This window comes from Bombus pascuorum, chromosome 9, assembly GCF_905332965.1.
Source record: "Bombus pascuorum chromosome 9, iyBomPasc1.1, whole genome shotgun sequence".
Classification (NCBI taxonomy): Eukaryota; Metazoa; Arthropoda; class Insecta; order Hymenoptera; family Apidae; genus Bombus; species Bombus pascuorum.
In genome coordinates this window covers 7,937,887-7,952,174 of record NC_083496.1, presented here as the reverse complement: position 1 = coordinate 7,952,174, position 14,288 = coordinate 7,937,887, and the positions used below count along the sequence as shown (strand labels likewise).

Here is a 14,288-nt window from a genome sequence, read left to right as displayed (position 1 = left end):
TGAAACACTAAGCGGGAGAGGAGGGCCAGCATCCATTTATTCATAGCGCTTCATAAATAAATGTATGAAAGTAGCGGCGGGCAGCTACCTGCCCGCTCATCTTCTCCCATCACGACTATACATAGGGGTAAGTTACCTTCTTCCAGTTGTATACATTTATTGCACCATAAGCAAGAAATCTAACAGGCGTAGGTTTTAACATCCAGCAAGTAAGCTTTTTACAGGACGGACCATTTAACTGAGATCGCAAAGAGTTTTGCTCAAGTATGAAAACACGAAAGAGACTTGGCCTTGTAATTTATATACTGCTCAGAATTGAAAAGATTCACACGCGCTTACATCGCGCCAACGAATATAAGGCTAGCTTTATGCCGAACTACGTAAGACGCGACACGTGGCTGGAATACGAAGTCGTAGACATGATTTAGCATAAACGCGAAAATTTGAGGGTACATGGAGAAATAAATCCTCTTTCTTATGATATTAACCCTGAATATGAAGTGCGTATTGCAGGAACGTTTACAAAGAGTTTAAAATATTATATGTCATTATAATACATTGCTAGCACAGACAAATTTGTTTAACTACGATTACTCTTTGTATCCTCGAATTATTATATGCTTTCCGACCACTGTATCCCTTTATTATATGTTATCTCACTAATGCAAATCAAATTCCACTACTTTTGGTAATCAAAGATGCAAATAAGCCAATAATTGACAATGGTATATTACCATTTCTGCGTTACAACAATACGTAATTATTCCTATAGTGTACATTGTTTGTATATGTCTCAATTAACAAAATAATTTATGCTTTCAAAACCGTTTTTATTACTATTATTATAAATACGATCCCCAATTTAATTTTCCATTTTCCATTTTAATTTTTTTAAGGAAGTAACGCTTCTTGAAATTGAAACTTCCTTTTGCTAAAATGGATCTCGATGCTAAACCAGGCGAAGGATGTTAAAATACCCAAAATTTTGTTTCCAAATAAGCTGCTAAATAAAATTAAAGGAAACATGATTAGACTCCTTCTAACCCATGAATATAACATTCGATATAATACACAAGAAACAGCGGCTGTGTATAAATATTTGTTTGAGCAAATTACTTTAATAAATATCTCTCATTTCCCAACAAAGACTGCGTGCCGCAAAACAGAGCGCGCGTATTTACATCTCGCACCTCTGATGATGCTTAAGCAAATTCCACTTAAAGACTTACACGGAGCGGATAAAGAGGCGAACAAAAAGAGAACGTATCGTTGATTGTGCAAAGGGTTAAGATTATGTTCAAAGAACGGTGGAGCTGAGAGGGAAGAAAGAGAGGGAGAGAAAAGCTAAAAGAACGGAAGCTTTTGTTCTGTGTTTCGAGTTATTCCCAGAGGACAGATTAACCCATGATGTCTTTCACCCTTCTGGGAAGGTGGGCGGTAAAGAAAGGAAATAACAAGTATAGAAGGTGAGTGGCACAAGGTAGAAAACTTGCCGTTGTATGCTGTCTAGTTTACAATACAGGATTAAGCCAGAGACCGTGCTCCCTTGCTTCACTGCTTCTGTGAGCAAAACTTAAAGCTCTTGATAAGCTCTCCCGTTCTCTTTTTCGCTCTTCAACTACGCAAATCCCCCACTTTCTCAGGTACTTCTACCACGCTACTCTTTACCTGTCTATACCGCTATACCGCTCGAATAAAAATACTTTGCTCCAACGAAACGAAACATTTGTACAACCGCTACGTTCAAGGCACAACGGACGATTGAAAGAAACGAAGAATATAAGCACAATTGCCGGAAACGGAACTGGTGATGGGGCGAAGCTTGAATCCACGCGCCGTTCTTATTTTAATTTCTATCCTTTCTCAAGCAGGGAACAATCTATGTTAGATTGTACAAGAGAGAGAGAGAGAGAGAGAGAGAGAAAGAGAGAGGCGAAAATAAGAGAAATTTTCAGACGTTTATTTCCAGTAGAACAATTCTCACTGTTCGAAGTGTATTTGTGAAATCTTGGAGAACGTTACCTGTATAATTTATGCGATGCATTTTTCTTCCTTCTAAACGATGTGAAACATTTCATTGAGAACGCTGACATTTATTCATATAGATTTGAAAATTTATTCTATTTTCTACGCAATGCATGCAGATTTTTGCAGAACTTATTTTTAAAAAGATATTATTATTCGTAAAATCACGTTGATATTATTGAAATAATTCGACGTGTGAACCATATTGTCCATTGTAAGGGAAAAATAATCGGACCAGGCCCCAAGACATGCCGTGACGTCGGGAGACTTCGGAAATATGATTTCATATATGGAATTACCGTTGTGTCTCGGGGAGGAAAATAAGATCAGGCTAAGTCGAGCACATTGTCCTGCGCTGCTGGTGATACCTAAGGGTTGGTTTCCAGTCACATGTCCAAAAGAAATAGTAGCTATAGGCTACATGGGATAGATATAATGTTATGGTACGTTGACCACCACGGTCCATGTAGTTCCTGGGTCGGTGATGCCACGCTACGCTGGATTTACTTCACGTCCTCTCACTCCCTCTACTCTTTTTTCACCCTCGTTTTTACTTCCACCCGACGTAGCTACGTACATCATTCCCTTTTGCATTCTTCATTCCGGCCAATGTTGTAAAAACGCTGCTCCGGCGCTACGGTGTAATCCAATTAGCCTGTTTCTTCTTCGCCGACAAATTAAGCGTAGTGCCTCGCTGAATAAATGTCTTCGTGGCTCCCATTCGAATATCGTTTCTTTAAACGCGATTATGTTGTCTAATTGCAAAATTTATGCCAAGGTTGATAGAGTAATTTGGTCTAAAGTTTGTTCAACTTGTTAGCTTATAGGAACAGTGTACGTACGTTTGTTTGATTTATCTCTAGAACAGTGTGGTGTGAAAGTGCAAAAAGAAGTGTCTCATTAGTTATTATACGCGGCGATTTATCAAATGCAAAATATATAAAACTGTCGCGAAACTGATTAACGATTCGTAATTTTTCCTAACTTTCTTCAGTCATCCGTTCTAATCACGCAAATGTGCTCACATTTTCTAACGAATGTTACAGTCTTATTTGCCCAATCCATTTATCTTCTTCGTTCATTCAACATACTCGCTAACATATCGAAGTATCCAGTATCACAAATATTCGCTCATATTTTTAAAATCACACGAAACACTTTATTCCTAAACAAACACGTGCAGATGTATCAGCAGAAGATTCCGTGCATTCGGATACTGCATAAATCAGTTACGTTGTACAAATAGAGCGATGATCTTCCAATACCCGCTATCTACCGCAACAATCTCCTTACGCTTTTACATTTTCGTATCCGCGAAGAGACCCTATTTTCCATGTCCGCGAATCAGAATTTATCGCGAAAACGGTTCTCGAAATTCCCTGGCATCGACTCCCGACACACGCTGTTACCCGCGACTGCATTATTTAAATCTGTGCAGTATCGATTTACACGTCTCATACGTAAACGTCGATCTAATTTCCATTCGGTAACAGTGGCGGCGCGAAATAAAGGTTATCCCAGTCGCGGAGCACGTCCCGCCGGTGAACGCCATGTTCCTTATTCCGCTTGGCGACACGTCGCGTTTTCATTCTTCGGCAAGCGAACTGTTATTGCAAATAGGCGAAATCGTCGTAGAAATCCGCTCCTATGGAGATATCATGCGGCTTGCGATATCGGGTCTGCGCGACGCGGAGAATAATTTTCCCATAGGAACCCGCCATGGACAGTATCGCGACATTCGAATCTGGCAAACCATCGACTCCTTTTCAGGGACGACCGTTTAAGTCTGATGTCACGTGCGAGAATTCTTAACCTGGATCACTGGATTCTGGTATAGGTACTCCACGCCACCACGTGCAACTATTCGGTGTTCTGGTTTCAGCGTAACTTTATTTAGTGAAGCATAATCAGTCAATATCAGCGCTGTCGTGTATTTGAAGTTCGTATCGTTTAGAAATCGGATGAAAAGGCTATTGTTGGTAAGTACAGAGAATGGGGCAGTTGATCGTAGAACAAGCGGGAAGCGGGTGATTCTACGTGAAAAAATAAAAAGGAAGAAATTTGGCATAATATTGTTTCATCCGCGGCTACGTTTTTCGAGAAAATCGAGATTTGACAAGTATAATTTAAATTTGGCTAATTCCGGACTGCACCGGTGTGAATAATCGGCAGAGGTTTAAACTACATGAAGTAGATAAAAAAATAATGAAAATAAGTAAAAAACACAAAATTAGACTTTTTCATAAGATATTTCATTTTTAAGAGAAACAAATTTGAAAATAGATAATTAGTTTTGCAGTGACCCTCGTACATTCACTAGGCAAAAGAACGTACACTGAAAATATTATTATAAAAGGTACTTGTCTAATTATCCTTTTCTATGATTATATAGGTATTTTGACATTTTTATTATAATATCGCAATGTCATCAAGTCGATGTTATTAATCTAAGCAAAGTTAATTTAATGTTACAATATAAACTTCGATCGAAACATCTGAACTCAAACCTATTTGTCCTATTTGTCCGTAAAATTAATGCCACACGAACACTTTTCTCCTGATGAAATATATCGTTACACGAAACTGGACTTGTAACAAATTATCTCGTCTTGCAGTTAACCAAATCGTATTTAATAATATCTATAATATTACTCGTTTTCTATATCTTTATCCTTTGTGAGACTTACATTTTTTCCATTAAAAGGACAAATAAAAAGTTAAACAGAAGTAAGAGGATAAATACGACAAAGTATTGTCAAATAAAATTTGAAAATAAAATGCAATAAAATGCGAATATATACGTACCGTGCACCCTAATACCATCGACATTCCGTGCTTTGATATTTTTTTATATCGTTCATATTTTATCAGATAATCTCGCGCAATTTATTCGGAAAAATATTTCTCTGTCACGATATTCATCAATCCGTAAATAAAACAAACGCAGCGTTATGCGTCGCGCCGTTTGCCCCGTAAATAAACAAAAATCTTTTATTTTCCGCAAAATCTGCCAAAACGTTTTGCATCTTTACAAAAAACAAAAATCCAGTTGCCACAACCATGAAGTAAGAGCAACAAAACCGTTTCATTCATCATTCCCTAACACGTCACATTGTGTTATACACCAGCAGCTCTCCTACATACCTAGCTCTATACTTTTCTAAAAATCGAATGTAAACGAACACGATCGAGCCAACGTTCATGAAACACAACGGGAACAACAACGATCGAATTCATCCCAGTCGCTAGTCCGCTAGCGTTTTTCATATACCATCGTCCCAAGTCCCATAAAATAGCCAAATTCATAGAGAAAATACAACCTGTCGCTACAACAGCGTGATATTCCGAGGCTTTAGGCGGACCACAGCGCTCTTGGTATACTCTTTATACACTTACAGGTGGCGTCGAGATACTGTGTTACCGATTGACCGATTTCCCGTGGCGTTAAACACCTGCGTGTGCATACATGTGGAAGCATGGTAACGTGTCGCGTGTCGACACGAGGACAACTAGCCGATACGCAGCGTCCCTGATACTGGTGATGGCTATGCCGGTGGCGAAGCCGGTACTAGTGGTGGTGGAAGGCAACATGCCAAACTGTCAGACAGCTAGCGATGTGCAGCTCGGCTACACGTGTTCACAGGCCCAACTGTAAGCATCCGTATGCCAATACGACGCGGCTCCGACTCACCCTTTCGCCGCCCAAACGCTTTATACTACGGCTATTTGATAACCCTTTAACGTCACTGTGACCTACTATGCTGCGTTTGCATGCACGCACAGTAGTTCCGGCCACCCACCGCCCGGTCTTAATCACTTTCAATCTCGCTTCTTCGTTTCGTCGTCGGTAGTAGGCAGTGCGAGGCACCGAGACGATTCCGTGGCTACTTTGGTTTATAGTGACGGATAGTTGCCTCGAAATGGCCTATTTCATTGGAGTTGTGTTTCGTAGCGTGAAATATTCTGTTTATACGAAATTCTTGAATATACGTTTCATAGAATTATGATGGATATTATTTTTGAAATACTACTGCCATTTATCGCAGATACTTTACAGATAAAATTTTCTGTTATGTGTATGTACGATCTTCGTCAAGTTTTGGAAACTACAATGGAAATTTTGTTATACTATGGTAATAGAAATGTACCATTTTTCTTAAAATTCTTCCGTTTATTGGAGATCATTTCCTTCACAGTATACATTATAGATTTTTATATTGACCAAATTCAAATTGTCAGAATCTCGACTGACGCATCAGCACGATTTTCAATCGGTCGCGCTGTACGAACCGTAAGAACAGGGAAGCTTTAGAATCCTGTAAGTAACGTTCAATTACCGATCCCGGAACATCGGAAGCTACTAAAAGAAGTCTAAAGCAAAAAGCACAAGCGAGAGGACGAGGAACAAAAACGAATCGTAAAACGACGGGAAGGGGTCGAAAAAGATGTAAACAGCGTGAAACCGCGACACTCTCGAGAAACTATGGAAATTCGAAGGTCGTAAGGAGTCAGCAACAGCGAAAGGTAAGTAAGGTTGAAACGTGGCGAAACGCGAGAGCTACTCGATATCGGTAGGGGCGGACATAGTTATTGCTATGCATATGGTACGTCGAACAATAAAACGGAATAGCAGCGGCGCAATAGGTTCGGTAGGTTGGGACGGGATTTTAGAGTCGGTTTTAATCGGACTATCGAGACTGTGGATCGTGGTACTGGTGAACGTGGCAGGGCGAATTGTACCGAGCCAAGCACCATTCTTTCTCTTTCCTCGTTTTCCCGTTCTTCTCGCCCGTTCGCGAATTTCTAAGCGACGTACTTTACAATTTCCCTTTTAGTCCCGTTTCTGTATCCCCTCGCCTGATGCATAGACCAACCGATAGAGGGTTCATCGATGAGGGAGAAACACAAGTTCCGATCCGGTCAGACGACTTGTGTGCATCTCTCTGAACGTGCACAGCTGGGCTAGGTGTCGTTCGGTCTCGCGTGGATAGGTAAGAAAGAAGGAGCAAAAGAGAGATTTAAAAGCGAGGCTAAAGGGAGCAGGAGGGTAGCGGATACTGGGTTAGCACCGGATTGTATCTACTCGAGCACGAAACGGTTTACATTTACTAAAAGTTTCCAATTGCATGGAGCACACCGGATATCCACTCTACTTTCCTCCTTCGGAGATGTCATTTTACTGGCGGCGATGGCCGGAGAGATGCAAGCGACGACTGCGGAGCCTTTCCTCTATCCCTTTCTCTCTCTCTCTCTCTGTCCCTCTCTTTTAGCGGCGAACGACTTCAAAGTCGTAGCGGGGAATCGTTTCGCAAATCCTTGGAGGAGGCGTATCGGGCCTTTTCGTACACCGGCACCTCGATTTCACTTCGTGCATTACCCCACCACTCGACTTTGTCTCTCTTTCTGGCTCTCGTTATCTATAATGGGTTTTCGCCGTTCCTTAGCGAACTACAGAAATCCCGTCTACCGTGTAAACCCGTTCGTCCTTCGGTATTATGGTCCTACAATTATGCAGCGGATTTCACGACACTGTGTCTACGTTGTCCGTTACCGTTCTTTTCATTTCTCGGAGCAACATTACGTTTCGATAAAAAGAAGGTCTATCATTGCCACTTAGGCGTTATTTATATATTAGGTTGAAATACTAATTAAGATTCCTAAAGAAAAAAAAAAAAAGATTTGCGGTTGTAAATGGTACAGATTTTAGCGAGTTCGAGGTCTGCAATGACTAAATTTCATGTTATTTGATATACTGTGACGAAGCTTGTGAAAAGTGAAACCTCTTCTTCTTACATTATTGCATTTAATCAATATTCTACTACGATTATTGTGAACGAATCGCTGAATTGAGATAACTTCTCGTGATCGCCTTGTTATGTGTCAAAGAAGCTACTGACGATTTCACACAAACTAGTCTTATATTCTATAATTTTTCGGTGAGGAGATCTTCTAGGTTTCCATTAAAATATCAAGGAATTATCTTGAATAACGTACGAACTTCTTCCACCTTGATCACGGTCTAATTAAACATTCCGATTTTGCTTCGTTATCGTATGTTAATATATTGTACCATGATATACGTTAATATATTTCATATTTTAACTCGAAATTACCATTTCACGTTGCTTTGACAAACTTTGTCTAACGATCCGCGTAACCGGATATCTCTCCGCAGCCTTGCCAGAATCGCTTTAAAATTACATTGGTACATTCACGGCCAATGTAAACTCCCAGTTCAACGTTATTCCAGCGAGCGAATAAATGCAAAACGGTTTCCCAACCGTGGAGGGCCAGATTTCCTCGGAGAAATAATCGTTGACGAAGGTCGACGACGACGACGACACCCATGGATTGGATCGAGGGTCGGCCAGTGGAAACGGAACGTTAGGGTTCGGGAAAAGCCAGGCGAAAAAGGAAGGACGGTAGCAGGCGAGACGTTCGGCGTAGGAGAGAGACGGGGCTGGTTACAAAGTTGCGAATTAAAAATACAAAGAAGAACGAGATAGGCGGCGAACGGGGGTTGAAAAAGGTGGTGGAGGTTGGTCGAGGAAGGGTAAATTTGAGACAAAGGGTGGCACGGGAACAATGCCTTGTAATCTCGAGCCCTTAGAATAGCCCTGGCCCTGCGTTGCTCCGTTCAGCTCAAGCACGCTTTTCCCCCTGCGATCTACAGCGTATCGAAAGCACTGATTTTCGACCGCCTAATACAGGGCCAAGCGGTTAGTTTTCACTCGACGATCTGTTAAAATTATCCGAGTACAATGACAAGGTTGAACGAATTAACTTTTACAAGATCCTGCGAGAAGAAGTTCCGTTTTCGTGAACGATAACCGTCCAAAAAGCAACGAGAAGATAACGGATGTAGAGCTGTCGGGAGGATGATACGATGGCGAAGGGGAATGGACGATGGCAGAGCTTCGGCTCGTAAAAACACGAGAAGATCTCGTGGCTGTGATCGTTCTTCCATCCTGGAAGAACTGTATGAAAAGCTGGCGAGAAAATAAGAAGCTCGCGCGGAATTAATGTCGCGTTTTATGACCGGCCGAGTGAAAACGATACGATGAGGCGAGCCACTCGAAGCCCATTGAATATGAACGACGCGGAATATTCTGGGCTCGGTGAAAACATTTAGTGGACTTGAAAGGTACGGTAATGTGAGTTAAGATAGCGGTTATTCATTCGAGTTTGAATTAGTTGTTTCCTTTGATGTAAAGTATTCTAATGCACGATATGGTTAATTGGTTATAAACATGTTTAAATACAGCATGTTTGTATCTGTAAAAAAATGTGAAAGCTTCTATTCTAGATTCCAACTCATTAAATTAATCGAATTCCGGTATCATATCATCAAGTTTAAATTTAGTTCCACGAATTATTTTCGTCCTCAAGTTACAGAAAATATATCGTAAATCTGCTTGCAAAGTAAAGATTCGAGGCACAATTCGGTATATCACAAAGTTCGCACAATTCGGAGAAACGTGTTAATTGCAAGGATTTTTCTTTTAGCGTGTGCAACAGATATTAGAACAGTTGGCAACAGCTTCCTATTCACTCAGGCGATGTGGAATAGCGTTTCAAAAGTTCTTCGCGGCAACTTCCGCGGATAGGTACCTAGAAGACGGAAGCGAGTTAATAAAAGAAGAAGAATAACAGGATAATTTACATTGTCAAATTTTCATTGTGCGCCCTCTTGTCTGAATTATCCGGCCGTCTTTCTTCGCTTCGCTCAACTACTCCTTGCCGAGTCTCTACCCTTTCCCTAACCGAATCCTCGTCCCGCCGCGCCATGTTACATCCCCTTGGCAGTCTATCCACAAAGAAAAACTTTTGCGGATTACCATCTCGTCGTGGTTCTTGTTAATATTTATTAGATGCCCAGCGTTGGAAGGCAATGAGGATCGGCAGGATTGCCTCGTGTTAGGGGCAACGTAAAACTTTCGCACTCCAACTCGCCGCATTTTCGATGAAAGTGATTACGGTGGAAAATAAAAAAAAAAAAAAAAAAAGGAAAAGGAAAGGAGAGAAAAAAAGAAGAAAGAGAAACTACATCAGTGTTTCGCGTTGCAACGATCTATGAATATCCAGCTATTTAAGCTCGCCGGTAGACGAACCTTTTCAAAAATTCATTTCAACGAGCTAAATTAATCTCATAAAGTCGTTCCTTCTTTTTTTTTTTCTTTCGTACCTTTCTTTTAGTTTGTACTTCCATTTCCAGCGCCTCTGAATGTTAATTACGTGAGTATTCTGAGGGTTATACCTACAATACGATAATTTATAACCCGCGGATAATCAAGAGAAATGATTTAACGGCTGTTGTGTTAATTAGATTTCTTGGTAAACGCAACCTAACGTTAATTAGTGGAAAGTTATCGTATGATTATTTCGACGAGAAAGGACTCAGAGGTTTAAGGGCGAATATGGGAACTATGAACGATGAGTTTATACTGGTGATTGCTTTTTATGTCAGTTATTACGTATACATTTTTGTGCAGTGTTTTTGAATTAATTGATATCACGGCGCGCATTCTTTTGCATGTTTTTAATCGAGCTGCGTGCGGTTGTTCTGCTGCTTCGACAATCGTACGTTAATAAGTACTTTATGCATATCGCGCAACAATTGCACATTGCATAAAATGTCTGAATACGAAGTTACGCTTTAAATTACAATCTTTGTTAAGCTTCAAATATATTCATAAACATCGTTGTGGTATTCATATGTATATTATTTTTTATATTCTGCGTACGCGTAAAATCATTTGCCTTTAATGATGCGGCTATTATACGTCTGCTCTGGCATCCATTTCTTGTATTCTGCAAAGTGCACATTTTTAAAATATAACGCGTAGTATACCTTTCGCTTATAGCAATTAACAATACTTTCAACTTTACATCACATTCCTTACAAACCTTCCTAATCGTACATTCGCCATTGTATACGTATTGTCATCCCCTTCTATTCTATTATTCTATTCTAATCTAATATTACTCCTCGACCAATAATAAATAAAAAATAAAATAACAGAACACTATAATAATATTTGCCAATTATCGTCTTGAAAAGTTGAGATAAGCCTTTGAGATAATGGCGACTCCTTCCCCAGTAACAACACTCGCAGCAAACTGTATGTAAATTTCTCGCAACATACTATTTCCCCTCCCGCGCAAACACGCCAATTCACGTCCCTAAGACTTCGAACTTCTTAACGTTCTAATCACACGGCTGGTAATTGCCGTGTCCCGGCATTGCACACGCCAGGCACCATTCAAACGGCAGGCATTAGAACGTGGCTGTCGAGTATCACCGTAGAGAAGGGTGGCGCGTAGATGAGCGCTTCGTCGGCGCCGATCTACCGCAATCCTATTCTGGTATAGCACAGCGGGATGTCCACGGTGGTCGTCGCCTCGGTTTGCATTTCACAGCAGATATACGGTTATCTTGTACACGTCCGTGACAAAGCCCGTACGTTTCGGTTAAGCGCTATCTCGACCCCTCGTCCTGCGCAACATCCCTCCCTCATCTGCCGCCGTATTAATTACGGTACTCATTAAGATATCCGGTAATTCGCGGCGAGGCCGAACGCGTCTCCAGCCACGACGCCGGCGAGTATCGGCAATGGGTTGCGCATGACGAACGAATCTCCACGGTTTCATCCCCGAAATAGAGGATGTAGAAACCAGCTCCTCCGTTTGGCAAAAACGTGATTTTCGTTAATTAATTGATAGATCGTCGGGCTTGATAGGGCGCAATTGTACGTCTGGTTCTATGTTTCGTGACCGTAACACTCGTAACAGCGTTTGACGCCGATTTCGAGGCAAATGGAAAATCAAGAACGGCGTACGCCGTGGTGTATGAATGCGATGCGCGTAGCGAATTACCGCATGTGATCGTCTCTAGAATAATTAAATCTGATGCGAACGCCTGCGAGACTGTGTCACGTCGACAAGCCAGGTTGGACAAGCTAGAACGTTGGTGTGTCGAGGATACCAAACGAAAGATACCGCTGTTGTTCGAAATTATCGTTGAGAATTGCTAATTCTATAAGAAAATTCTGGAGTTTCAAGTACACTTTATATGAGCGATTTTTTTTTTTTGGAACCTGAATACAGACGCTGGTTGTCTCCTCTTGTTTTCTTTAAGCGTAAAAAATATTAGATTCACATGCAAGTTCTGTCGTTTTTCAACAAAATAACGACTTATTATTATATATAATGACATATTTGACTCGAATAATATTTTTTGACTAATGAAATCCTTTAATAATTCATTGAATGAAATTCTGTCATAATCGTTGTTCGTTGGGATCGTTGAACTACTTCAGACGGATAAAATAAAACCGTATTACACGCATTCCACCTTGTTCAACGAAATACTAACTTCTTATTAATACAATTACAAGTTCTAAGAGAATAATTAAACCAGTAACACACATAAAGTGATACAAATTATAAATTTTACGTACATTTAGCTTCAGATAAAAAAAAGGTATTCTACAGTAGAACTGCTTGAAAAATCAAATTTCCCATAAACACCGTCTCTTTCTTCTTTTATCAATTTAGAGCTGATTAAGAATTCTTCGATGTTTGAGGCGTGAGATTCTTTATAAAGCAATAAATCTGAAGTATCAGGAAAATAGGCAAATTATAAGCTGAGATTATTCTACCTCTAATCAGTAGTTAATTTTGGTAGGTGTTTGAAAATACCATGAAACCACAAATTTCCATTGAATTTTTGCACGTATAACCAGGTATTTTTTCGAAATATGTAACGTGCCTGGTCGATGATGAAGGAACGACACTAATAAGCAACTAACGGTCAATATGGCATACCGTGTTCACGGGGGGGATGATATAATCTCGACGATAACTAGTGACTCGCATGCGAGTCACGAAAGCGTCGCGAACTTGCCGAGCGACATGCCGTAAGGTCTACGGGTATAAAGTGTCTGCTGTCGAGGTCTCGGTACCGACGAATACTTGTCACGATCGGTTGAATGCTCCAACTTTTAAACGCAGCTATAAATAAGTTAAAATTATTCTGCAATGTGAATCGAATAATTATTAAATAATAGAGGCAACGTACTCCAAAGGATGGCAAAATAATGATAAATATCGAGGGATATAGTATATATCGCAAGTAGAATTTTTAAAATCAGAAACAAAGATTGTGCAAGAAAGTACTTCGTATTTGCAATTGAACACATATTGCGGTACAAAAGAGAGATTTGCTTTAAACTCAACATCATGTTCTTACTTAGCGTATACATTTATCACTTTATTTATCTGGCTTTATTTAAGTCGTAGATCTAAATCCGTAAGAGGCTAATATAGTTACTAATGATCCTTTTGCATGGGCATAGCCTTAAAATAAATAATAAGCGAATAAACAAAACTACCAATTATTTTTAAACTACATACATTATTTCGTCAAACTAGGTCATCGCTTAAAAATTCAATTTGAACTTTCACTAAAGAAAATATTCTTTTAACGTAACAACTTCGTTATATTGCAGCAACACGTATACTGTGTACAAGAATCATACAAGTATTAAATAATATATGATCTCTTAAGTGCTATCGATCACAACTTCCTATGACACTTGCATGAGTGACGGAATTGAAAACACGATAAGATGGAAGAATCAACGCGTATGAGACACATCTACGGTCTAGTCGTTGCGTTGACTCGAAATAATTGATTACTTCCGGGCGGAGCATTTTGGTAATGAAATCGGCGAACCTCGCTCGTTCGCGGCACGAAAGATGGGTGTGTTAACGAGGTTAGAAGGCCAGTTCCGGCCTGTAGTCGGAAGAGAGAAGAACCAGCAACCCCTATCCTCACCAGTTCAAAACCATGGAAAACCATGTTATAACTTCATTGCCCTTTTCGTCGGATCTATTAAACTCAGAAATCTTGCATATTGTTCTTCTTGTTACGCGACATTCTCCTTTCCTCCAGTTTGGTGCATAATTACTACATTTTATAATCGTTATTTTAACGGTTGAAAGCAGATTATTACAAATAAATTATTAGTTGATTATTATTAAATACGTTTTCTACTTGAATATGTGTCTTCGGTAACTTCCTTCCTGAAAAGATGTAGAGATATTTCAATGCCATTCAATTTCTGCATTCCTTTTAATTTTGAGAAAGTTAGAAATTTATTCGTACACGCAAAGGTACATCAGGGATAATAAACTTATTCGATTAGTCGATTGATTGTTGTTATTGATTAAATGTAGTGAGTTAATGGCGTAACTGAAAC

At 40.0% G+C, this 14,288-nt stretch overlaps 1 protein-coding gene and 1 long non-coding RNA gene across 7 annotated transcripts in view; one reads left to right on the top strand and one right to left on the bottom strand.

Moving 5' to 3' along the window:
• Positions 1 to 14,288, bottom strand: part of LOC132910405 (nucleolysin TIAR) — a 591,493-nt gene that overhangs the window by 551,108 nt on the left and 26,097 nt on the right. The window lies entirely within an intron of this gene.
• Positions 6,333 to 14,288, top strand: part of LOC132910415 (uncharacterized) — a 128,584-nt gene continuing 120,628 nt past the window's right edge. The window contains exon 1 of the long non-coding RNA XR_009658768.1: positions 6,333 to 6,549. This is a non-coding gene — a long non-coding RNA (uncharacterized LOC132910415). The remainder of the gene's footprint in view (positions 6,550 to 14,288) is intronic.